The sequence below is a fragment of the Phragmites australis genome, chromosome 4 (genome assembly GCF_958298935.1).
Source record: "Phragmites australis chromosome 4, lpPhrAust1.1, whole genome shotgun sequence".
Lineage (NCBI taxonomy): Eukaryota > Viridiplantae > Streptophyta > Magnoliopsida > Poales > Poaceae > Phragmites > Phragmites australis.
The window spans coordinates 21,460,183-21,482,121 of record NC_084924.1 but is presented as its reverse complement, the minus strand read 5'-3'; the positions used below and the strand labels follow the sequence as shown (position 1 = coordinate 21,482,121).

Genomic DNA, 21,939 nt, shown 5'->3' with positions numbered 1-21,939 from the left:
GAGTCCGCGGAGGCGGCCGGGCTCGGGCGCGTGTTCGTGGATGACCAGTCGCTGGATAAGGAGTCAATAGGCCACATCGCCCTCGGATTCACAGAGATCTCCCGGCGCCTCGAGGCCCTTCCTAACGCTGTGTAGGAGCTAGCGACCCGGGAGGGGCGTGCACTGGCCCAAGGAGTGGCCAAGCACGTTCTCGCTTGCTACCGCAGCCAAGACCCCGCCTTCCCGCTGGAGTTAGCCTGGCAGGGCGTGGTTGAGACCGCCGTATGCGGAGGAGACCGCCACCTGGGAAGCCGTCCGTGACGTCGCCACCGAGGTGGCAGCATGTTTTGTGCGGGAGCCGCACCCTAGCAGCGACAGCAGCAGCGACGCGTCCTCTCCTCCACCTAATCCTATAGATAGTTAGTGTTTTTTATTTTTTGGAATGTTGTAAATATGGAAGTGATCCCCTCCTGAACGGTTCCTTTTAATATAATTGAAACCACTCTTGGGATCGAAACTCCGCTCTGTACTTGTTCTTTATATTGTTTGCTTTTTGCTTGATGTCCCGAGAGGCACTGGACGGGCCGAGCCCGGCAATCTTCCCCCGAGAAGTTAGGTTGCCCCGACCACTCATCGTTCGAGTAGTGGGACCACCCGAGCATTCAGCCCCCGAGCCCTCGCGAGTCCGCAGTAGCTGAGTCAAAGAGACACAGACACGAACTTCTTTGCTCGGGAGATAGATCCACCTTGCACGGTACACGCCACAACCAGTGAACACTTTCCACCCTGTGACCTCTCAAACGAATAGACTGAAGACGCGCGCCGGTGGAAATATGACCAAGGGTCCATACGGTTTGGTGTGTACGGGGTAGGACTAACCAGGCCGAGCACTAACAACCCACTCCTGTGGTCTAGGTGGTCCCGACCACTCTATGTTCAAGCGGTAGGATTACTCGAGAACCCAAGAGGCTCGGTAGTGCTCGGGGTACTGCCAAGCCGGCCGGGCACCACGGCCACCATAAAGGACCTAGGTCAGCCATCGCCGCCTGTACGGTACACCGACTAGTGTCTGTTTTTGTCGTTCCGGAAAAGCGAGCACATGGGCGGGTTTTGCGCACGAGGGGACCATCTCGCCGAACAGATTAGCATGTGAGGGTCCCGAGGATAACTCAGGAACAATAGTTTATTACGCGTATATGGAAGGAAATTCATATAACTTTAGTAACTCACCGGGTATGTGTCAGCCTTCCGACCGACTGGTCCAGGGAAGGGTAGATGTCATAAGCTCGGGACGCCCGAGAACATGGGTTCCCTCATGCAGAGCACCTAAGCCCTCAGGGCATCCTTTTAGCACCCGAGCACTACAAACCCGGTAATAGAACCTGGGGCCTAGACGGTCCCGACCACTCATGTCCGAGCGGTAGGATTGCCCGAGGACCCCAGAGGCTCGAGCAGCGCCCTGGGCACTGAGGCCCCTGTAGTTGGGCAACTTGGCTCTCGAGCATTGATCTGTAAGCTTGAAAAATAGGCAAAGATTCTTTACTTGGTGTGCTTCTGTTAGTGAGGTACTCATTATAGACTGCTCTCGTTTTTGACCCGAGACCTCTCCAATACCCGGACCGGCGAAGTGTGCAGACAGTCACGTAACCAAGAGGTCCAATGGTTCGGTAGTGCCCAGGGTAGGACTGACCAGGCCGAGCACCGACAGCCCACCCCTGGGGTCTAGGCAGTCCTGACCACTCATGTTCGAGCAGTAGGATTACCCAAGAACCCTAGAGGCTCGGTAGTGCTCGGGGTACTGCCATGCAACCGGGCACCACAACCTACCACAACAGACTTAGGTTAGCAGCTACTGCCTGCACGCATACCGACCAGGATCCGTTTTTATCAACGGGAAAAATGAGAGAGCGTGTTTTTCTCGCACAAATCGAGCATCTCACCAAACAGATTAAACATATGGATTCCAGAGGAAAAACTCGGTATATGAGTAGTATGAGCGTGTATTGACAATTTGTGCAGAAGTGCTAACTTACATGGTTGGTGGCAGCCCCCGGCCAACTTGGGCAAGGGGAAGTCCCCTGTCCTGGTTGGCCCGAGCACAAACATTCCGGCTTATGGATAAAATTTGCAAAGATGCTCGATGTTCCACGCGTTTGGGAGAGGCTACCTATCCTCCGTAGCCAGCCGAAACGAGCATTGTCGCGGGGCACCAGTTGCGATGAAGGGGCCTTCCCACATAGGGGAGAGTTTATTCTTTCCTTCGCGCATCTGGGCGCGTCAAAGAACTAGATCCCAACCTCGAGTAACCGAGGCCGGATGTGGCGCTGATGGTAGCGCCGCAGGCTCTGCTGGTATCCGGTGGCTCGGACGGCGGCTCGTCGCGACGCTCCTCCAAGTGATCGACGTTGTCGGGTCTTCGCTATTCCTGTTCGCCTTCTGAGTAAGCATTCACCCAAGGGGAGCCGAGAGTGAGCTCGGAGGGGAGGACCGCCTCGGTGCCGTATACGAGGAAGAACGAAGTCTCCCCGGTGGCCCGGCTTGGCGTGGTCTGGTTAGCCCATAACACAGCAGGTAGCTCATCGATCCACCCTTTCCCATGCTTTGCCAGCATGTCGTAGGTCCGGGTTTTGAGCTCTTTCAGTATCTCGGTATTTGTACGCTCGACTTGCCCATTGCTCTGAGGATGAGCGACGAAGGCAAAGTAAAGCTTGATCCCGAGGTCCTCGCAGTATTCCCCGATCATGGCATTGTGAACTGGGTGCCATTATCGGTGATGATCATGTTTGGGACGCCAAATCGACTTGTAATACCGCGGATGAATTGAATTGTCGTATTCTTGGTAACCTTGACAACTGGGACCGCCTCCGGCCACTTGGTGAACTTGTCGATGGCGACGTAGAGGTACTCATAGCCCCCGATTGCTCGGGGGAATGGACCCAAGATGTCCAGCCCCCAGACCGCGAAGGGCCAAGACAGGGGGATGGTATGAAGAGTCTAAGCTGGCTGGTGAATCTGCTTTGCGTGGAACTGGCACACCCTGCAGCGCCGAACCAACTCGGAAGCGTCCTGGAGAGCTGTAGGCCAGTAGAAGCCTTGCTGAAAGGCCTTCCCGACCAGCGTGCGGAATGATGCATGGCCACCGCACTCGCCCTCGTGGATCTCAGTGAGCAACCCCACTGCCTTCTGCCCAGGTGATGCATTTCAGGAGGACACAGTCCGTGCCGCGCCAGTAGAGATCCCCATCTATTATGGCATAGCGTTTGGACTACCGTGCAATCCTCTCCGCAGAGGCATCATCCCCGGGAAGGATATTTTCTTTCAAGTACCCTCGGATCTCGTCGATCCATAAGGCATCTTGAGAACCACTGGCAAGCGCAGCGCACTCACCGGGTGGCGGCACCCTGACGGGACCTCCCACTAAGGGTGCTGCCTGGGCTCCCCCAACTAGGCTCAAGGGTTCCCCTTCATCCTGGTCGGCAGGCAGGACGGATGACCGTGTGAGCCTTTCTTCAAAGGCTCTGGCAGGGACGAGCGCCTGGGCAGAGGCCAGGCGGGAGAGGTCATCGACCAGAGCATTGTCGCGGCGAGGTATGTGCCGCAGCTCAAGGCCGTCAAAGTGCCGCTCCAGCCTCCTAACTTCCGCCACGTACGCGACCATCTGTGGGTCTACGCACTGGTATTCCTTGGATACTTGGTTGACCACCAACTGGGAGTCTCCCTTCACAAGCAGCCATCGGATCCCAAGGCCCACCACTGCACGGAGGCCAGTGATGAGGCCCTCGTATTCCGCCATATTGTTGGTCGCTCGGAAATGCAGCTGCACAACGTACTGGAGTACTTCACCCGTTGGGGAGGTGAGCACCACTCCAGCCCCCGCGCCTTTCAACGTGAGGGAGCCGTCAAAGTGCATGACCTAGTACCCAGATCGAATTCTACGAGCTCGACCGGCCATTCGACGATACACCTAGTGCCTTCTCGGTTCCAGAGGATCGGCCCCAGCGGGTATGTGGTTACCACCGAGACCTTGTGCGCCTGGAACTAGTGGTGCTGCTTCCTGGAAGCGATGAGCACTGCATAAAGCATCTTTTGGGCTTGGGGGTACCTTGTCTTGGCATCTCGGAGGACTTCACTGATGAAGTACACCGGTCGCTGTACACGGCGGGCCCGGACTTGTCATAACCCCCGAGCTCGGCGCAGTGGTCGGGAACGGCTGAGGTCTCGGGCTCGACTCCCTGGTCGGGAGGAGCAGAGGTCTCGGGCTCGACTCCCTGGTCGGGAGGAGCCCCGAGACCTGTATGCTGCTCGGCGGTTGCCGGGAGCTCGGACCCAGCACCTTGCCCCGAGCACTTGTCACGCTCCAGCACCAGTACCATGTTCACGACCAGAGGAGTGGCCAAGACGTAAAGCAGTAAAGGCTCGTCCTCGGAGGGGGCCACTAGTACGGGCGGTGAGGTGAGATACTTCTTCAAGTCCTGGAAGGCCTGCTCAGCCTCCGGTATCCAGTCAAAATGACCGGTCTTCTTCAGCAATTTGAAGAGCGGGAGCCCTCGTTCCCCAAGTTTGGAGATTAAGCGCTCCAGGGCAGCCATGCAGCCAGCGAGACGTTGGACCTCTTTCAAGCGGGCCGGGGGACGCATCTGCTCGATGGCCTGGAACTTCTCTGGATTGGCCTCGATTCCTCGGCTGGAAACCAAGAAACTGAGGAGCTTGCCCGCGGGTGCCCCGAAGACGCACTTCTCGGGGTTAAGCTTCAGGCGAGAGGTGCGGACACTATTGAAAGTCTCGGCTAAGTCTTCCAGCAGGGTGGCCCGGTCTCGAGACTTGACCGCAAGATCGTAGACATAAGCTTCGACGTTACGACCAACCTGCGTATTCAGGGTAATGCGCACGGCCCGCTGGAATGAAGATCCAGCATTGCGCAAACCAAAAGGCATTGACACATAGCAATAGGTCCCCACCGGAGAAATAAAAGATGTTTTTTCTTCGTCCTGTTTGGCCATGCGGATTTGGTGATAACCCGAATTTGCATCTAGGAAACACAAAAGATCGCATCCCACAGTGGAATCTACAATCTGATCTATGCGGGGTAAAGGAAAAGGATCTTTTGAACAAGCCTTGTTAAGGTCGGTGTAGCCGACACACATCTGCAGCTTGCCGTTGGCCTTCGAGATGACGACTGGGTTGGCTAGCCACCCCGGGTGGAGGACCTCTCAGATGAATCCGGCGTCGAGGAGCTTGCTGACTTGCTCCCGGATGAACTCTTGGCGCTCGGGCGCCTGCCGCCAGATCTTCTGCCTTACCGACCGTGCGTCCAGGCGCACAGCAAGGTGGTGCTCGATCACCTCCCTAGGGATCCCGGGCATGTCGGATGGCTGCCATGCAAACACGTCGACATTAGCCCAGAGGAAGGCGACGAGCGCGCTTTCCTATTTATCGCCCAGGTCACCACCGATTCGGATGACCTGTGACAAGTCTTCGCCCACCACGACTTCCTTTGTGAGGATGGAGGCGTCAGCGGCGAGTCGGGGTTTGGATGAAGAGGGTCCCGGGCCCCCTGGGTGTCCTTCGACCTCGGCCCGACCAGAGACCAAGGCCGAGTATAGCTGCTCGGCGCAAGAGACGACGGTGCCGATCTTAGCGGGCATGGAGATGAGACTCGTAGGGCCTGGCATCTTGATCGTGAGGTAGGTGTAGTGCGTCACCACCATGAACCGAGCGAACACTGGGCGCCCGAGGATTGCGTGGTGAATACAACCAACTATTACTAAGGATTTCATCTTTACCAAAATAATAGGTATCAATGGAAAGAAGAAAAGGTAGGGCAGAGGGACCTCCGCGACGTCGAAGACGACGTTCTCCGTCCGAAAATTGTCCCGGCTCCCGAATGTGAAGGGCAGCTCAACCTGCCTAAGGGGTAGTGTGTGCCCCGGCGTCACCCCGTAGAAAGGGAGGGATAGTTTTAGGCGCCTGGAAGGTACCTGCAGCTTCTTGAAGGCCTCCTGGGACAGGAGGTTTAGGCCTGCACCCCCATCAACCAGCACCCGGCTGACCTTCACATTGTAGATGGTGGGGGACACCACCAGAGGTAGTCGCCCCACCCCTGCAGTACTCGCAGGGTGGCCCACCAGACTAAAGGTGATTAGGGTCTCTGACCACTTCAGAGGCCTTGCGGCCGCAGCACCCAGGGTCGCCAAGCACACCTCACGCCGTATTGTCTTGACGCAGCGACGAGATGAGGGCGTTTACGCGCCTCCGTCGATGAAAGCGACGGTGTGCTCGGGCTCTTGGAACCCAAGCTCTTGGTTTTCAGGGGCGGCCTTGTCATTGTCACCCCTGCGGCGCTCGTCGCGCTCCATTCGGAGCCGTTCGACGAGGCCCTTGACCGACCGGCACTCAGTGAGGTCATCCCAGTCAGTTTGGTGGATCTCACACCACTTTCCCGGCTCGGGCTTCACGGGAGCGGGAGGCCTCGCGGGAGTGGGCTTCTTGTCGATAGCCGCCTGGCGTGCCGGCCTGCAGGCAGGGCCCTCCGCCGGCACGACAGGGGCAGTGTCGTGCTTCTTTATCTTTTTCTTTTCCCACTTGTCAGAGCGAGAAGGACCTACCTTGTTGGCAACGGGTTGCTCAGGGCGCGAGACATGCCACGCCCGAGCCTCCGCTGCCTTGGCGCAATTGTCGGCCAACGCGAAGAGCTCCGCGGTGGTGTCGACCTCATGCGTGCCTAGCTTTTCAAGCATCCGCTCGTCGCGGACGCCCTGCCGGAATGCGACAATGATGGCATGGGGGGTAATCTGAGAGATGGTGTTGTGGACCTGGCTGAAACGCTGTATGAAGCGCCTCAGCGTCTCCCCCTCTTTCTGCTTGACAGCGTGGAGGTCGCACTACAAGCCGGGACGTGTGAAGGTGCCCTAAAAATTGACCACAAATTGGTGGCATAGATCATCCTAGGAGCTAATAGATCCTGAGGTAAGTTCATAAACCAGGAGCGGGTAGAGCTTCTCAAGGTTACGTGAAAGTAATTGGCCATAACCTTTTCACTCCCGCCCGACACCTGGACGGCGGTGGTGTAGATCTGGAGGAACTCGACGGGGTCGATGGACCCGTTGTACTTCTCTGGTAGTTCTGGCTGGAACTTCGTGGGCTAGTTGACCCGGCGGAGCTCACTGGTGAATGCACAGCAGCCTGTGTTGTATCCCACGGCGCCAACAGCGCCCTTGGGGGGCGAGCGTCGGTGCGCCGGGGAACCCCGACGGTCGTGGGTCGGCATAGAGGAAGCTTGGTCCTCTGCCTCGGCCTCGCGTCGGGACTCTCGGCGGCGCTCGAGAGTGACACGCACATCGTCGACAGCCCTTCACTCATTAAGGTGTAAGCGGAGGTCCTGAGCTCCTGTTGTGACCAGGGGGCGGCACTCCGCCTAGAGCCCCCCCCCCCCCCGGTCGGTTCTGCCGCCACCCGAAGATGGTCCAGCTTTTGTTGCACCGCAGTGGGAGGTGACACGGGAACTTTCGGCCAGCACCTGCCAGTGAGACGTGCCCACCAAGGCGGCCACCTTCTGTAGCCAATGGCCCTCTGGGGTTTCCCCCGCTGCCTGGACAGGCGGGTGCCTGAGGAGTGCTTGCACCGCAAGCAAAGTGCTCCTAGGGCTAGCATCACCAAAGGTGAGCCTACGCTGTAACGGTGCCTGGTGCTGTCCGGCTGTAGATCTTGCGGTGTTTGCCGCTTGCTGAGGGATGGGCGGCCCGCCTGTGGCAGCGGCGGCCCTGCTGGGCCCAGCGTCGTTGTCCACAAGGGAGGGAGGCGCCGTACGGGCCAACTGCTGCTGCTGCTGCTGTTGAGGAACAGAAAAAACTGGGGCCTCCTGGGCCATGGGCTCCACCTCTTCGCTGGAGTTTGAGCCGGTGCGTGGAAGACGATGTCCGCCGGCCATTTTTTCCTACAGAAAACAAGGCAGATTCAGGGATGCAACCCCCCTACCTGGCGCGCCAGCTGTCGGATGATGAACTCCTCAAGCGGGGATTCTGATTTAATGCGAGTATATGAGACGTAGGCGGGACGGATGATCGGATGCTAGTGGGAGTAAATGCTCGAGGGATTTTAGACACATTCGGGCCGCATGGAGCGTAATACCCTACTCCTGTGTGTGTGCTATTAATGCTCTAGGAATATCTTTCTCTGGATCTCTCGTGTTACAAGGATTTTTGTCTAAGTCTAGAGCTTCGGTCTTCAAGCGTTGATCTCTCTGAGCTTCTACTCGACTTCGTGCTTCGTATGTCGTGACCCGTTCTTCTCCGAGGTGCACCCCCCCCCCTTTATCCCATCGAGGGAGGCTTGTCATGCCAGAAAGGAGGGTACGAGTCCCTATGAGCCATAAATGGAAAGCAACCATCATGGGCTGCAGCTCGATGTTACAAGGGTTGAAAAGTGCATCCCCGGCCGGTCTTGTCGCCCATTACGCTCGGCTTTAGCAGTTGCAGGAGGGGGGCCCACTGGGCAACCGCCAAACCACCCCGCATGCCCGCCCGGTCATTGCGGGTCTGACACAGCAGGGGGGCAGGCGATAAGCCTCGAGCCCAGCGACGACATCCCCCAGCCGCGCAGGGTGACGTGCGATGGGACCCGTCGCATTAAATACCCCCACGCCTCCCTGCTAGGAGGTGGCAGGGACTGACAACAGGCGTGAGGGGGGTGGTTGGAAGTGACAGGCCACACTCTCACCAATTGACACATCACCGTTGAGCCCTTGTGGGATCCACCGGCAAGGGGCTTCTTAGGTCCTCGGGTAACTCTAGGTGCTCGGGGACTACTGTTCATAGCCCGAGCGCCCTCTCCCGGATACGTCTCTTTTCGGTCCTCGGGGAACTCTGGGTGCTCGGGGGGCACTGTTCATGGCCCCGAGCGCCCTCTCCCGGGACGGTGCCTTCTCGAGTCCTCGGGGAACTATGAGTACTCAGGGACCATTGTTCATGGCCCCAAGCGCCCTCTCCCAGAACTACCTTCTAGGGTCCTCGGGGGACTCGGGTACTCGGGGACCACTGTTCATGGCCCCGAGCGCCCCTCCCGGAACTGGGTCTTCCCGGGCCTCGAGGAGATAGTCCCCGAGGAAAAGAAGCCACGTGGCATTCTGCTATCCTGACCTCGGGACTCGAGGACCCCTGGTTCCCATGTCACCGACAACACCGATAGTGATTTTCAATGCCAGTTCCATACCCGACACTAATAGTCACTAACTATCAGTGGCGAGTAATCAGTTTCGATTTGAAACCCACCACTGATGGTGATTTTGAACCGACATTGATGAGGTTTCTGCAGTAGTGTCTTTTTAATTTTGTGTTGCATATCATCGGTGAAATAAGTATAGAACTCAATGAACAAAGAGGCTGCATCACAAACATAGCAAAAAAGAATTATAGTAACAAGTAACTATCGCATTTGAGCAGCTGATCCCAACACAGATGCTTCCTTAAGAGCCTCACGCCACTCATTATCGTCACCAAGAAGACCAATAGCCTGGCATTCATCCTTAAATGTTGGCTACAGAACACCACTAATTGTTCGAAGGTCCTCATATGACGTAGCACCCTTAGCAACATTTAGAAGCATACGGAGGTAGTAAAGCTCACCACAACTAGGATTTATATATATAGCCCTCCCAATTTTTTTAGGTCCCTTACGCGAATGCCATGCCTTATCCTTTTTATTCCAAACCCACTTTGTTGGGAATCCTATGTATGTTAACTCTTGAGTAGTTGGGAACATCCTATTAGCAGAAAACCACTCAGTCAAGGTTGTCTACGTGTAACAAGGGTCATCTACGATATCGACCAATGGCTGGTTAGCTAGGTACACAACGCTATTCATCCGAGAAATCTCCTACTATCAAAGCAGCTATCTCTAACCCTGTCGGTGCACTATACTGAGGTGCAGCCTTGGACCTATTGTGCAATAGCCTAAGGCGCAAAGGCTAGCATTGGCTCTGTCCCAATAGGTCCCTAGCCGCCCTAAATAATTTTACCAGCTCATTTGATTCTTCAAACATCCTTACCAAGCCCTCAATAATTTTTTTATCAACTCCGTTATCATTGTCACAATCCCTGTCTCTGTCAAAAATTAACATTTGATTCTGAACCTCATTTTCAGTGTCAAAAATATAGAGTTGTGCATACATTGGGGACTTACCCTAATTTGGTAGCAAAGATCCAATTTGATGAAAGGTCTGGTCATTAATTTTAAATACATATGGCCCAGGACCCTTGTTTATATGGTGTCAATTTTAGCACCAAGTGATGTAAAAGCAAATATCGAATTATATGACCGAATAGACTTAATGAAGTATTTAGATAAAACATCACAATTTGGATTCAACAACCCAGTCAGAAATGGAGTATGATCTTTTTGAAATGGCAAGCTGACCTTACCTCCCCTACAACAAATATGAAAATGAATACAACTGCCTTCACTTGAATATGATCTTTTCACATGTTCTTGGTACCAAAATTGTGCACCACAGTACATGCATTCGTGTGCAGGAAGGCCATAGTATGAAGTCTCGGGTGAAAGGTATACTGCAGAGGAAAAAAACCACTAGATAAATTACAAATTTATTGCTCAGAACTTTGGCATGTATCTATCTACTAATCTTAACATATTTGTTGTTACCTGGATTTTTTGTCTGGACAGCACAATTTCCTACATAAGGAAACAATTCTCACATTTTAATGAATAAGTATTGTAATCTTTGGGTATCCATAACGATAAATTGAGCACAAAGAGGTACACAATTCACCTTTTTTCTTTGCATGACTTATGGATCTTTAAAGTTCCTGCCTCTCACGTGTTGTTCCCCTACCTACAGCTAGGGATGAAAACAAAAAACAATAAAGCCAGTATAACCAAACGAAGCAACTGAAAACGAGATTATTAGGAAACGAGAATAAAAATGCGAAAGTGCACGAACACAAAACAATAAATCGAGGGAGGCAGGCCGGCCCGACGGATGAGGCTAAGCTTTGCATGCATTTCTGTTAGTTGATGTGGGAGTAAAATTGGGGCAGGGATTAGATGGGAGAAAAAGAAACAACGGCTGATATGCTCACTTAATACAGGGCGAGCTGCAGTTGGCATTTACCTCAATGGCATACATGGACCCATTATATTTTTTTGTTTGGTCAGTGTGCCATGGCTTCTCCGTGCATAGTAAGACATGTGCATATATCGCATCAATACCTTTTAAGATCCAATATACTATTCCTCTTTGCTGAAGCGAAGATGGAAACATAAACAATTTGCTAGAGCATACTACATACTAGAATCCAGGGAAGAGACGTAGCAAGCATGCAGCTTAATCAAATTGCAAACAACCAAGAAATGAAGACCACTGAGAGGTTTGTTCGTACCTATTAAAAGCAGAGGGAATCCAGAACTGTTTACACCCGTCCAAAGGCTACACAAATAAAAAATATTTAACGATAATTACGAAGATGAATAAATCTAACATGACCAATTTTTGTAGATGCATATATGTATGGATCAATTTTGCGGTTTTGTAACACCCATGCAAAGTCAAAATAATAAAAAAAATGGCCAAAGTAATTTTCTATGTATGCACACACTTTGTTTTCAGATATCTAACATAATTAATATGCTCCATGAGCATAGCTAGGCATAAGTATAGAGTAGCCATGGGTATTCTACAGAAAATACTCCTACTTAAAAAATTTTATATAATGCAATCAAAAGAGCAAGAAGCTACGTAAGGACACCTGGCCCTGCAGCTGCTCCTTTGCCACGCTGCCTCTTCCTTGTCTAGCTAGAGGAAGGTGCCCCCTCCATGCGACATTCCTGCACCTGTTGATATCAAACTACAAAAATTACCTCTAAAAAGTAACCTCAAGGAGAGACGATGAAAGAAAATGTGGCAAAAGGAAACGCCAGAAGGACTCCAAGGAAAATAAAAATAACAAAGAAGACTTTAAATTAATATAGTGGTCACAGTAAGCCATGTGTGCAAGTGGCTTTTGCCTGCGGGTCACTACAAATCATGTCCAGAAAGCATGTCTTTTCGGCCCATAACCATTTATTAAGACGATAGTGTCATGGTACTTATTGTTACATTAAAATCAATCATTCCTAGCCACAACAAAGGCTTATACTATCGATATGAGGAGTAACTTCTTATCATATCATCAGTTGGTCTTAGTAAATTTTATTGGATGGTGGAAATTTTGTTAGCATAAACAATAATTGTATATCATGGTATGGTGAGAAGCGCACCGTCTAGTTGGACTGTGTGAACCTCACAACTAGGTAACTCTGGTACCTTAAATATGAACTATATCAAGTATACAAGGCAAGCACTGAATGAAAGATGTGATGGAATGAAGGTAGCATCACGCTTATATAGCCAAGAGAAGCATCATGCTGTGAATGAACCGCTAGAAACAACATTACAAAATATGAATAGTCAGTAGGTGACGTGATATGAAGGAGCACTGGATGCAAGAGGTTCATCAATGCTCACTGTCTCGGACAACAGCTTCATCAATGTGCACTGCCGTGTGTGTGAATGCAGGAGGCTTCTTTGTCGTCTGGTTATTGTTTTCTTCCCCGCCTACCATGCTAGGAAGGATCAATGGCAGTAGTACGTTCTGCGCTAGCTGCGCCTCCTGTACATGCATAATGTTATATTGCATCATTAAATCCTCTCATGCTGCAAGCTATGCAAGGCTGTTATGTGCTCCAAACTCACAGTACAAGGATAAGAAGCCTTCATCCAGACCATATAAAACATATCCAACGGAGCAACTAAAATAGACTAACATAGGTACGCTTAGAAGCCACCGAGACGGTGCGACCTAATATTTCTAATGGTATATAGTGCAAGTTAAAACTAAATCCCAAGGATTTGGATTCAAATCCTTTCTGTCCAAACAGTTCCTTAGCTTTTTCAGATAATGTTTTGCATTGTCAAAATCTCAGCATGAAAACCTCATGTTCTGAGCTTTATGTTTCCCTGCTTTATGAAAAATGCGTGCTGGCAGTAAACCACTTACCGGTTGGTAATTTTTGGTTTTCCTTTTGTTTTCCCATCAATTTTTCCTCTTGTCTGCATGCAACTAGTGTCAATATTCTAGTTTCATGCACATTTATCTATTTGTGTACATCTTAGAATACTACACCATCTTCCATTCTGTTGCTTTGAATTTCAGATTGGTCACCAACTCCTAATAGTTAAAAGTTCATATCGTTTTTTCTGTGTTTCTTGTAGACATACATATCCTGTTTTGTGAAGACATTGCATTTTGAGGAGTATCTAAATGTCCAGGTAATGTGTCTATCCATTGCTACATATTCGTCTCAAGAAAGCATGACACAGTGGTAGTTTCTCCACTTGTGTCCTGGAGGCCTGGGTTCGAATCAGCGTCCTCCTTGAAAAAAAAAAGCAAGAGTATGGCAGCCTATAAATTCACTTTCCCAGACCCCGAAATGTGTGGGAGCTTTCAGCACTGGGTATGAGGTACATATTCTGTAGGAATATGCTTATGGAGTCTGCTGAAATGTATATGTTGTGTGACTCATGAATATTATTTTCTAGCTTGTAGTGTCCTTCGCAAATAACTACTGAGGTCAGTAGGACACTTTCATGATTTCACCCATTAAGTGTCATCATGTTTACCTTTCAGAACTAACTATTTCATGGTGCTGTTGGTCTGTGCAGTTGCCTTATGATAAAAGCAAAGCAAATCCAACCATACAACACTAAATGATTCTTGCAAAGAAAATCATAAATGAATTGGGCATAAACCGTGTGACTGCATTAACTGTAGCAAATAGCATGTCTTAGTGTTCGAATCTTGAGCCTTGAATTAGTATATGTACAATGTACTAGGTTTTGCTTGAACTCCACCGTTGACCCTGAACTCCCGATTTGCTCGCTTTGGACCTGTTGTGCAACAACATCTAGACTTTCTTCCATTGAGAAACTATGCAAAAGTTGTTTTTAAGCTTAGGATGTCATATTGCCATGAATTTATATTAAAGTATTTCAGCAGGATTTTAGGTTGCAATTAAAACAATTTAAGTGGTGTCATGCCGTATTAAAAATAATAATACAATTTTTCAATGTTCCAAATTACACAGGAAGCTGTTATGTTGGATCTTCTTAGAATAGTTGGCCATCACAAAGCAAGGCTTGCTACCCAAATTCGAACAGTTCAGAAATCATATGACAATGCAGACTTTGATAACATTCCTTTTGGAAAGGATATGTATCGTGTCCGTGGCCGTCCCCTTCTGATTGATATATCTGCAAGAATCAGTGATAATAAGTCCAAACCTCGACCTTTATCATCACGTGAGCAGCAGCAGAAAGTCAAGACAAGTGGTTCGGTAGAGACCAAGCCAGTTTCACCTGAAATTGCTAGTTTGAGCAACTCTGAAAAGCAAGAACAGAAAAAAATGGTACCTGAAGATGGTAGGATGAAGAACAGTAAGAATGGTAATGTTACACCAGTAAACACCATCTTCAGATCCTGTTACGTCAACTTCTAAGTCTGGTAAAGGAAAGACTCATGAATCTGAGGCCACTGAGTGCCAAGGCGATGGTTCAGTGTCTGTGGCTAGTCCAAAGAAAGAATCTAGACCTGCTTTTGAAGACAACATTGTTCTGGGCGTAGCTCTCGAGGGCTCCAAGAGGACATTACCTATTGAAGAACGAATGAAACCTTATCTATCAGTATCTGAGACTGAGCTGGACACAGTGGAGGCCGCCTCATCACCGAAGGATAAGAAAGGTCAAAGCCCGAAACTTTCAGGTCGAGAGAAGGCCGACCAGAGGAATACCGATAGGTGATCCAAGTTCAACTGAATCCCTCTGAAATATTTGTCACCAAGCCTACCTTTTTTGTGCGCTTGTGCAAATGCAATCTGTCAAACAGCTTTGTTCTATGTTAAGGTGTAGATTGCCGCTGATGATTATTCAGGGAACACAATCTGTTCAAATATCGGGTGCGATCTGCTGCGAGCTGAACTTCTGTACATGTGCTGACAAAGTAGTCCCGGTTGTTTGTGGTTAAGCGATGACGTGCCTTATATTACTGACGGATGGTCCTGTATTGGCCTGGTACTTGGAAATGCATATGCGGATTCGGAAGGGAGAAAATAAGTGATTCGAACACGATATGTCATTGCACACACTTGTGCATGTCTGTAGATACTGTCACCCGGTTCTCCGCAGACTGCAGAAAATTACTGTGAAGCCCACGAGCTGGCATCTAAGCTATGGTTATGATCACTATTCCGTTCATTCTTGTTTCTTCGATGATACAAAAGTTCTATTCCCATTCACAGCAATATGATGTTCTTGTCCCACCTGACCACAACGCCAGAGTCATATGAGTGGTGAAAAATGAAAACATGACATTTAGGTCTTGTCATTCCAGTGATTCAAGAGTGTTATCACTAAATCATTGGGGAATTGATGCATTAGTTGTGGCTCTTAATTGAGTCTGATAATCCAATTAGAGCACCAATGGGACTGTATATATGTAATATTTCCATGAGCCTCTATATATTCAGCGGCTATTAACTGCTCAAATATTTCCATCAGTTTGTTGTGGAGCCAAAACCCCTCCCCCTGTTCGTCTACATCTACCATGCAAAAGCTCACGTTTCTCGTCAGCTTCACCACTGCACTCCACCTCTCTTCGAAACTTCCAATTTACAGTTTTCTAAGCATTCAAATGGGATTTTCAAAGTATCATCTCGAGTTTTCAACTTTCTCATTTTTTGCGAAGAGGTATTTTTCAACTTTCACCTAATTATATTTATTTTCATAATGTATTGAATCTCAACCAATAAGTTTCAAAACTTTCAACTAGATTTGTGACAAAAATGACCAGACTTCAACTTTCAGTTGGCTGTCTTCTCACAGTTTGAGCTTTAACATGGACTGGCTAGTGCAATGTAACTCGGAAAATCCCCTCACCATATAATAAGATTAATTTTGGCCTTTAGGAAACTCTAATCGAGGGAAGAAAGATATACCATCTGTCTCGCTGTGGATTTGGTTGAAGCAACTCGGACATTACTTGTCTCATTATTTTTTATATATGCTTTTTGAAGTATACTATCTATCTTTCATAATCAACGGCTTTTTTGAGTGAATTATGTGACGCATGAAACTCAGTAGCGCTGAACAACGAGAGAGATTAAAAAAAGGTAAAATTGCCTCAATGGGCACATACAGCAACAAAATTGCAAAATTACAGCGAAAAGTTATTTCAAAAAGCATATGCTACTAGGTTGAATAATTTATGCATAGATAACTAATTAAATACGTCTTATTGGAATATATGGTTTAGTTAAACCAATTTCTTGTGTATTGGAGGAGTAAGGTTTGGGGAATAATATCGTGCAAAGCACGGCACTCTCCCATAGCATCTCAAGGACACTGTATAAGCTCAAGAAGTGGATCACTTCAACTTGATATGTGGAATCCTTTGCTTGAATCACTATTACACGCAAGCCAAGTGCAGTCAATTTGGAATGGTTTGTACAGTTGGTTCCTGAACCACTACGTGAAAAAACGTCGAGGGAGACGGATCATAAGGGACATGGGTGACGGGTTCACCCTGAACACGTCACTGGTTACTAGTCATTGGTGACAGATCCTTACCCGTCATCATTGAGGTCATCGGTGACAGATCATAACCGTGACCCATTACCTATTAGCGTTTCCTGAAGTGACAGACATAAGTGACGAGTAACCTATTCACCCGTCACTTATGTCCATAACCCGTCACCTATAAGCGTTTTGCATGTGTTAGGGTGACAAACATAAGTGACGGATAACCTATTCACCCATCACTTATGTTAGGACATAAGTGACGGGTAACTAGGTTATCCGTCACTTATATATAGACATAAATGACGAGTAACCTAGTTACCCGTCACTTATGTGTAGGTTATCAAGCTAGGTTGACATGCTTCCTGGCTGCATCTTGGAGCGTAGCTAGAATTTGGCAACCGTCTACTCCCTTCAAACAACAACAAATCCATATCGACAAACACTAGCTAGAATAGTATTGATCACAAAATTGCAAGGGTTACAAAGTTTCAATCAATATATTAATAATCACAAATGTTACAAAGTTCTGATCAACTCATATTACATAAGACCTCACAACCTCGGGGTTCTGTAGTGGAACTCACCGTATGGGTTGATGACTTCAGATACCAAGAACTCAGTGATCCATCGTTGCATCTCCAGGAGTGCGTCGTCGTTGAAAAAAGGAGCCGAAAAATCCTGCATAATTTGACACGTAACCAATGTCATGTTATCATGGAATGAAACTAATTACTGAAATTAGTTATGAATAATCTTGTATTGGACTTACATCGGAGGATTTGATATCCTTCATGAGGAGCGTGAGGAGCATGTTCCACGCAACATAGAATCCACATGCGTTACCCGGTGGTTGTTGGTGGCACTGCTGGAAAGAAAATTTAGTGTTAGATCAAAAGAATAAAAATAACAATAGAGAGTATTTGGTAATTTGTTTGGTAGCACTGTGTCATCTAAGCGATAGGGGTAAGCTTCACCTTTTCTTTTGCTCTGACCTGACAAGTTATGAAGTGCTGGCAGATTGTTGATGGTGATGAACAACATGGCATGCAAGGTAAAGTACTCTTGCTTGTACTGATCTCAAACCTCGACGCTTTCCGACCAAAGTTTCTTAAGATCATTGACTAAAGGGTAGAGGTACACATTGATATCATTGCCATGTTAGGTCTTGATATCAAGATACACAACATAATGTATTTTCGCTTGTTACAAAGCCAAGGTGGAAGGTTGTAAATCGACAATACAATAGGCCAGGTGCTATGTGAGGTACTCATGTTACCGAATGGATTTATGCCATCTGTGCTCATAGCAAACCTAATATTTCACAATTCTTCAGCGAACCAACCAAATGTGGAATCAATGATTCGCCACTGAACGGAATTTGTTAAATGTTGTATCATTGCATCATTCTTACGACCCTCTTTATGTTAACGCACCAATTGAGTCTCATTTCTATTGGCAAACAAACACTTCAAATGAGGAATTACAGGAAAATATCACACCACCTTCCTAGGAGACCCTTTACTTTTCTTGCCTCCATCCCCGCCACCACCATCATTTCTACGCTTATATCGATGGGTTCCACAAATGGGGCATTGATCTAGCTCTGCATACTCTCAGGAAACAAGATACAATCCTGCTTACATGCATGTATTTTTTTAATTTTCAGCCCTAAAGGATAAATTATCTTCTTCGTGTCATAGATGCCCTCGAGCACCAAGTTCTCCTCCGGTAGCATGTCCTTTAGCAGATCTAGCAATGCTTCAAAACTCTTATCAGTTCAACCATGGGTTGCCTTCAGCTATAGAAGCTTTAGGTTCTCAAATATCCACTTGTATTTCTCCTTCCAATTGGGATAAAGGGGTGCCTTGGAATCTTGCGCAAATTCCTGAAATTTAGCAAACTCATCATTGTTATACTCATTGTGTCGCTCGACATCCCGCACCATCTGGTCCATATTCTCCATAAAATCATCAAGATCATTATCATTGAAACCTAATATGTCCTCATCCCTGAGATTATGATCCATTTCACCGAGTGTAAGTCCTTGATCCACACTATCAGCATGCAGGGCCCGATCCATCTCTTCCTTGTTAAGGCGTTCCTTGTCATGTTTGTTCTAATATGTATAATTCTCTTTAAATCCATGCATGACCAAGTGTGTATGGATATTGTCTGGTTTCAGGAACTTCTTATCATTCTTGCAGTCGCGAAATGGACAATACATTGCCGTTTTACCATCCATCAAGGTAACACTCGTGAAATGCTTCACCCCGCTCAGGTACTCTAGACAAGTTCGGGTCTCAAGGTACATCCAACTTCTATCCGTCATCTACAATTAATGTAAAAATATTCATTCTTCATTAACAATTATATTAATTTCGTGGTTAAGCATGCGGTTAAAAAATCTATACAAATACACTAGATCTGTGGCATCTCGCGGTAGATCGGGAAAACCTAGTATCAAATCTAACATAAATACAACTCAATTGTACTAAGATTTTGAATAAAGATGCAAAATAACCAATTACAACTCAAAGAACAACAAATTTACCAAATAGGGATTAGAGCATGAGGAAATGGGAGATGCAAACCTTCCACAATGTTGCTAGATCTTCCATGAGTGGTCATAGGAACACATATATATCATTGCCAGGTTCCATCAGGCCTTGGATAAGTATCGACATCATAAGACACTTTATCATAAGACACTTTTGCTTTATACACAATCAAAGAGGAAGGTTATAGATACATTGAACTATGGGGTAAGTGTTATGTTTGCTGCTTATGTTACTGAGTGGATTCATTCCATCGGTACTTATCCTAAACCTTATATCCTTGCTTTTTTCTTACCGAAGTCTTCATAGATCCTATCGATATTTCTCCATGATAGCATCAATAGGGTGTCGCAGTTTTCCATCTTTCTTATGCTTGTCGGAATGCCAACACAGCATTTCGGAGTCCCTTGGGTTCACGAACAAACGTTGCAAGCGAGGAATCATGGACATATACCACATCACCTTGTCAAGAGTTCCTTTCTCCGGCATCACCAATTCTTGTATAATGCTTGCTCTTCTTCACGGTCGATGATGTTATAACCATCTTCTTGCTCGTTTTCACCGTGCTTAGTCCAATATGTATACTCTCAATAAAACCCCTTTGAATGAAGTGTGATCTAATATGCTTTGAGTCATCTCACATATTCAATTTTTCCATTCATGAACCTCAAATTGGATCTAAATTTACACCTTAAATTCAAGCAAAAATTCGGATCTCTACATGGCTAGATGACTACACTATCCCTGAGCAGCTCTTGTTCAAACAGAGCACTGTTCAGACAACTTTGCATTATCTGAACAAGGGCTGCTCATGGGAGATGATATGGGCGGTAATATCACAATCAGTTCGCAACAAGAACCGGCTGTGGTAAGATCATATCATAGTTGGTTCTTGTTAGCTCCTGATTGGAATATATCCTAGTCATTTCTTAGATAGAAATGACTGTGATAATGTCGGTATCCTAGTTGGTTCTAGCCACGAATCGATTGGGATATATTTCAATCGGGTGCCAACCAGAACCGATTGTGATATTGGCTTAAATCAACTATGTAATTCTGAGTCATCCATGGAGCAAAGAGTCCACTGGAGAAATCCTTTCTACGGTCAGTTCTTGAAACCGACTTGAACGATGTTTTTGAACTGATTGTATTTGGTTATTTTAGTAGTGAATAATGAAGACCCTAAAAGAATTAAGTGCATGATGCCTAAGGGGCTGTTTGGTTGCTAGCCCTCGCAAGCCAGACCAAAATTTGGTCATGACAACAAGATTTGGTTGCCACTTGGGTTGCAACCAACATTGGGCCAGCCAATTAAAATTTGGCAGGGGGCAATGCAAAGCAAGCCAAAACGGCAGATGGTTCCTGGGAAAGCAAAACGCTGGGCCCAGTTTTGGCTTGGCTACATGCAAGCTCTTGTTGAGGTGTTAGTAGCATATTGGAGGCATTAAAAGCACCTTTTGGGTTAGCAACAAGTTTAAATGATTATATCATCTAAACCTAATGTCCAATCAATGGTCTGTTTATACCATTGTACTCGTAGCAATTAAATATGCAAATCAAGACCCATGTTGACTATGTTTTTGCGCAAAAAATCAATGAAACATGGGACCCACATATCATACGCACAACTTTGGCAAATTTTGGTATGGTCGCTGTCCAAACACTTTCGTTTAGCATTGTATTTATTTTGGCTTGGTTACAAACCAAACATAACTTTTCTGCCCTAATTTTGGCCTTACTCTGACTTTGGCCATGCACAATATTTGGTAAGGCTTTCTGAGAATAAAAAACCAAACAAGTAACCCCTAAATCAGCAGACCGCCTTCCAAAAGGGAATTGGTCTTGGACTAGCGAGGCATCATCAATGTCATGTCAAATGAGCATCTAGCCTGCCGATGAGGAAGCCAGAGAGAACTTCTTGTATATCTTCTTATGGTATTCTACATCCAAAATAAAAAACAAAAATGCTATTTGTCTATCGACAGATTTCTTAGCAAGAAATCTATCAAATTTCTTACCTTAGGATCCACTTGGAGATTCATGCATCATTCTTCCCTGGTGAGCTCTCATCCTCTCTGGTGAGCTCGACTTCTCCCGTGAGGTTTAGGTTTAGGGTTAGGGTTCAGGGTTTTTGGGGGCATCTGTGGGCCTTCGACTCTAGAAGATGGTCGGGGAGCTCGCCGGCCCGGTGGTGATGGTGGGTGGTGGGCGGGACGGTGAGGCGGTAGGGGCGCCGCCTGCCACGGTGGTGGATGGCTGTTGGGTCGGCCATGGTGACGGTGGTGTTGAGATTGGAATGGTTAGTGGTAGCAGTGGTCGAGGGCGGTGGATCCGGTAGCGGTGGCGCCGCCGGAGCCAGTCGGGGAGGTGGTGGCGATGAGGGAGCGCGGGGAGGGAGAGGGGAGATGGAGAGAGGATAGGAGGCGAAGGAGGGAGTGGCGGTCAAGGTGGGCAGGCTGTGCTGGAGCCGGGCATGGTGCTGGCGAGGCGGCGGGGAGGCAATGCATTGCGCAGGGGGTGGGGCTTGGGTGGAGTGGACGGAGCGGAGGAGGTCATGGGTGTCGTTTGACGCCCATCCGATGGCCCAAAATTTGACAGATTTGGCCCATCCATATCTATCAACAGACATCTAGCCATTTCCAATTAAAAATCCACATGTTCAGCAACACGTTGGCACACTTTTCACCTAGCAACCAAATTTAATTTTTGCTCCAGTTGAAGCTTGCTCTTTCCCTTCTGCTCCCAAATTAAGTTGTGTACACGGTGAATTGATCAACAATT

The 21,939-nt window shown here is 47.8% G+C and overlaps 1 pseudogene; it reads left to right on the top strand.

Annotated features, from left to right (window-relative positions):
• Nucleotides 1–7,844: 7,844 nt before the first annotated feature.
• LOC133914668 (mechanosensitive ion channel protein 2, chloroplastic-like) lies at nt 7,845–14,827 on the top strand (annotated as a pseudogene).
• The last annotated feature ends 7,112 nt before the right edge of the window (nt 14,828–21,939 follow it).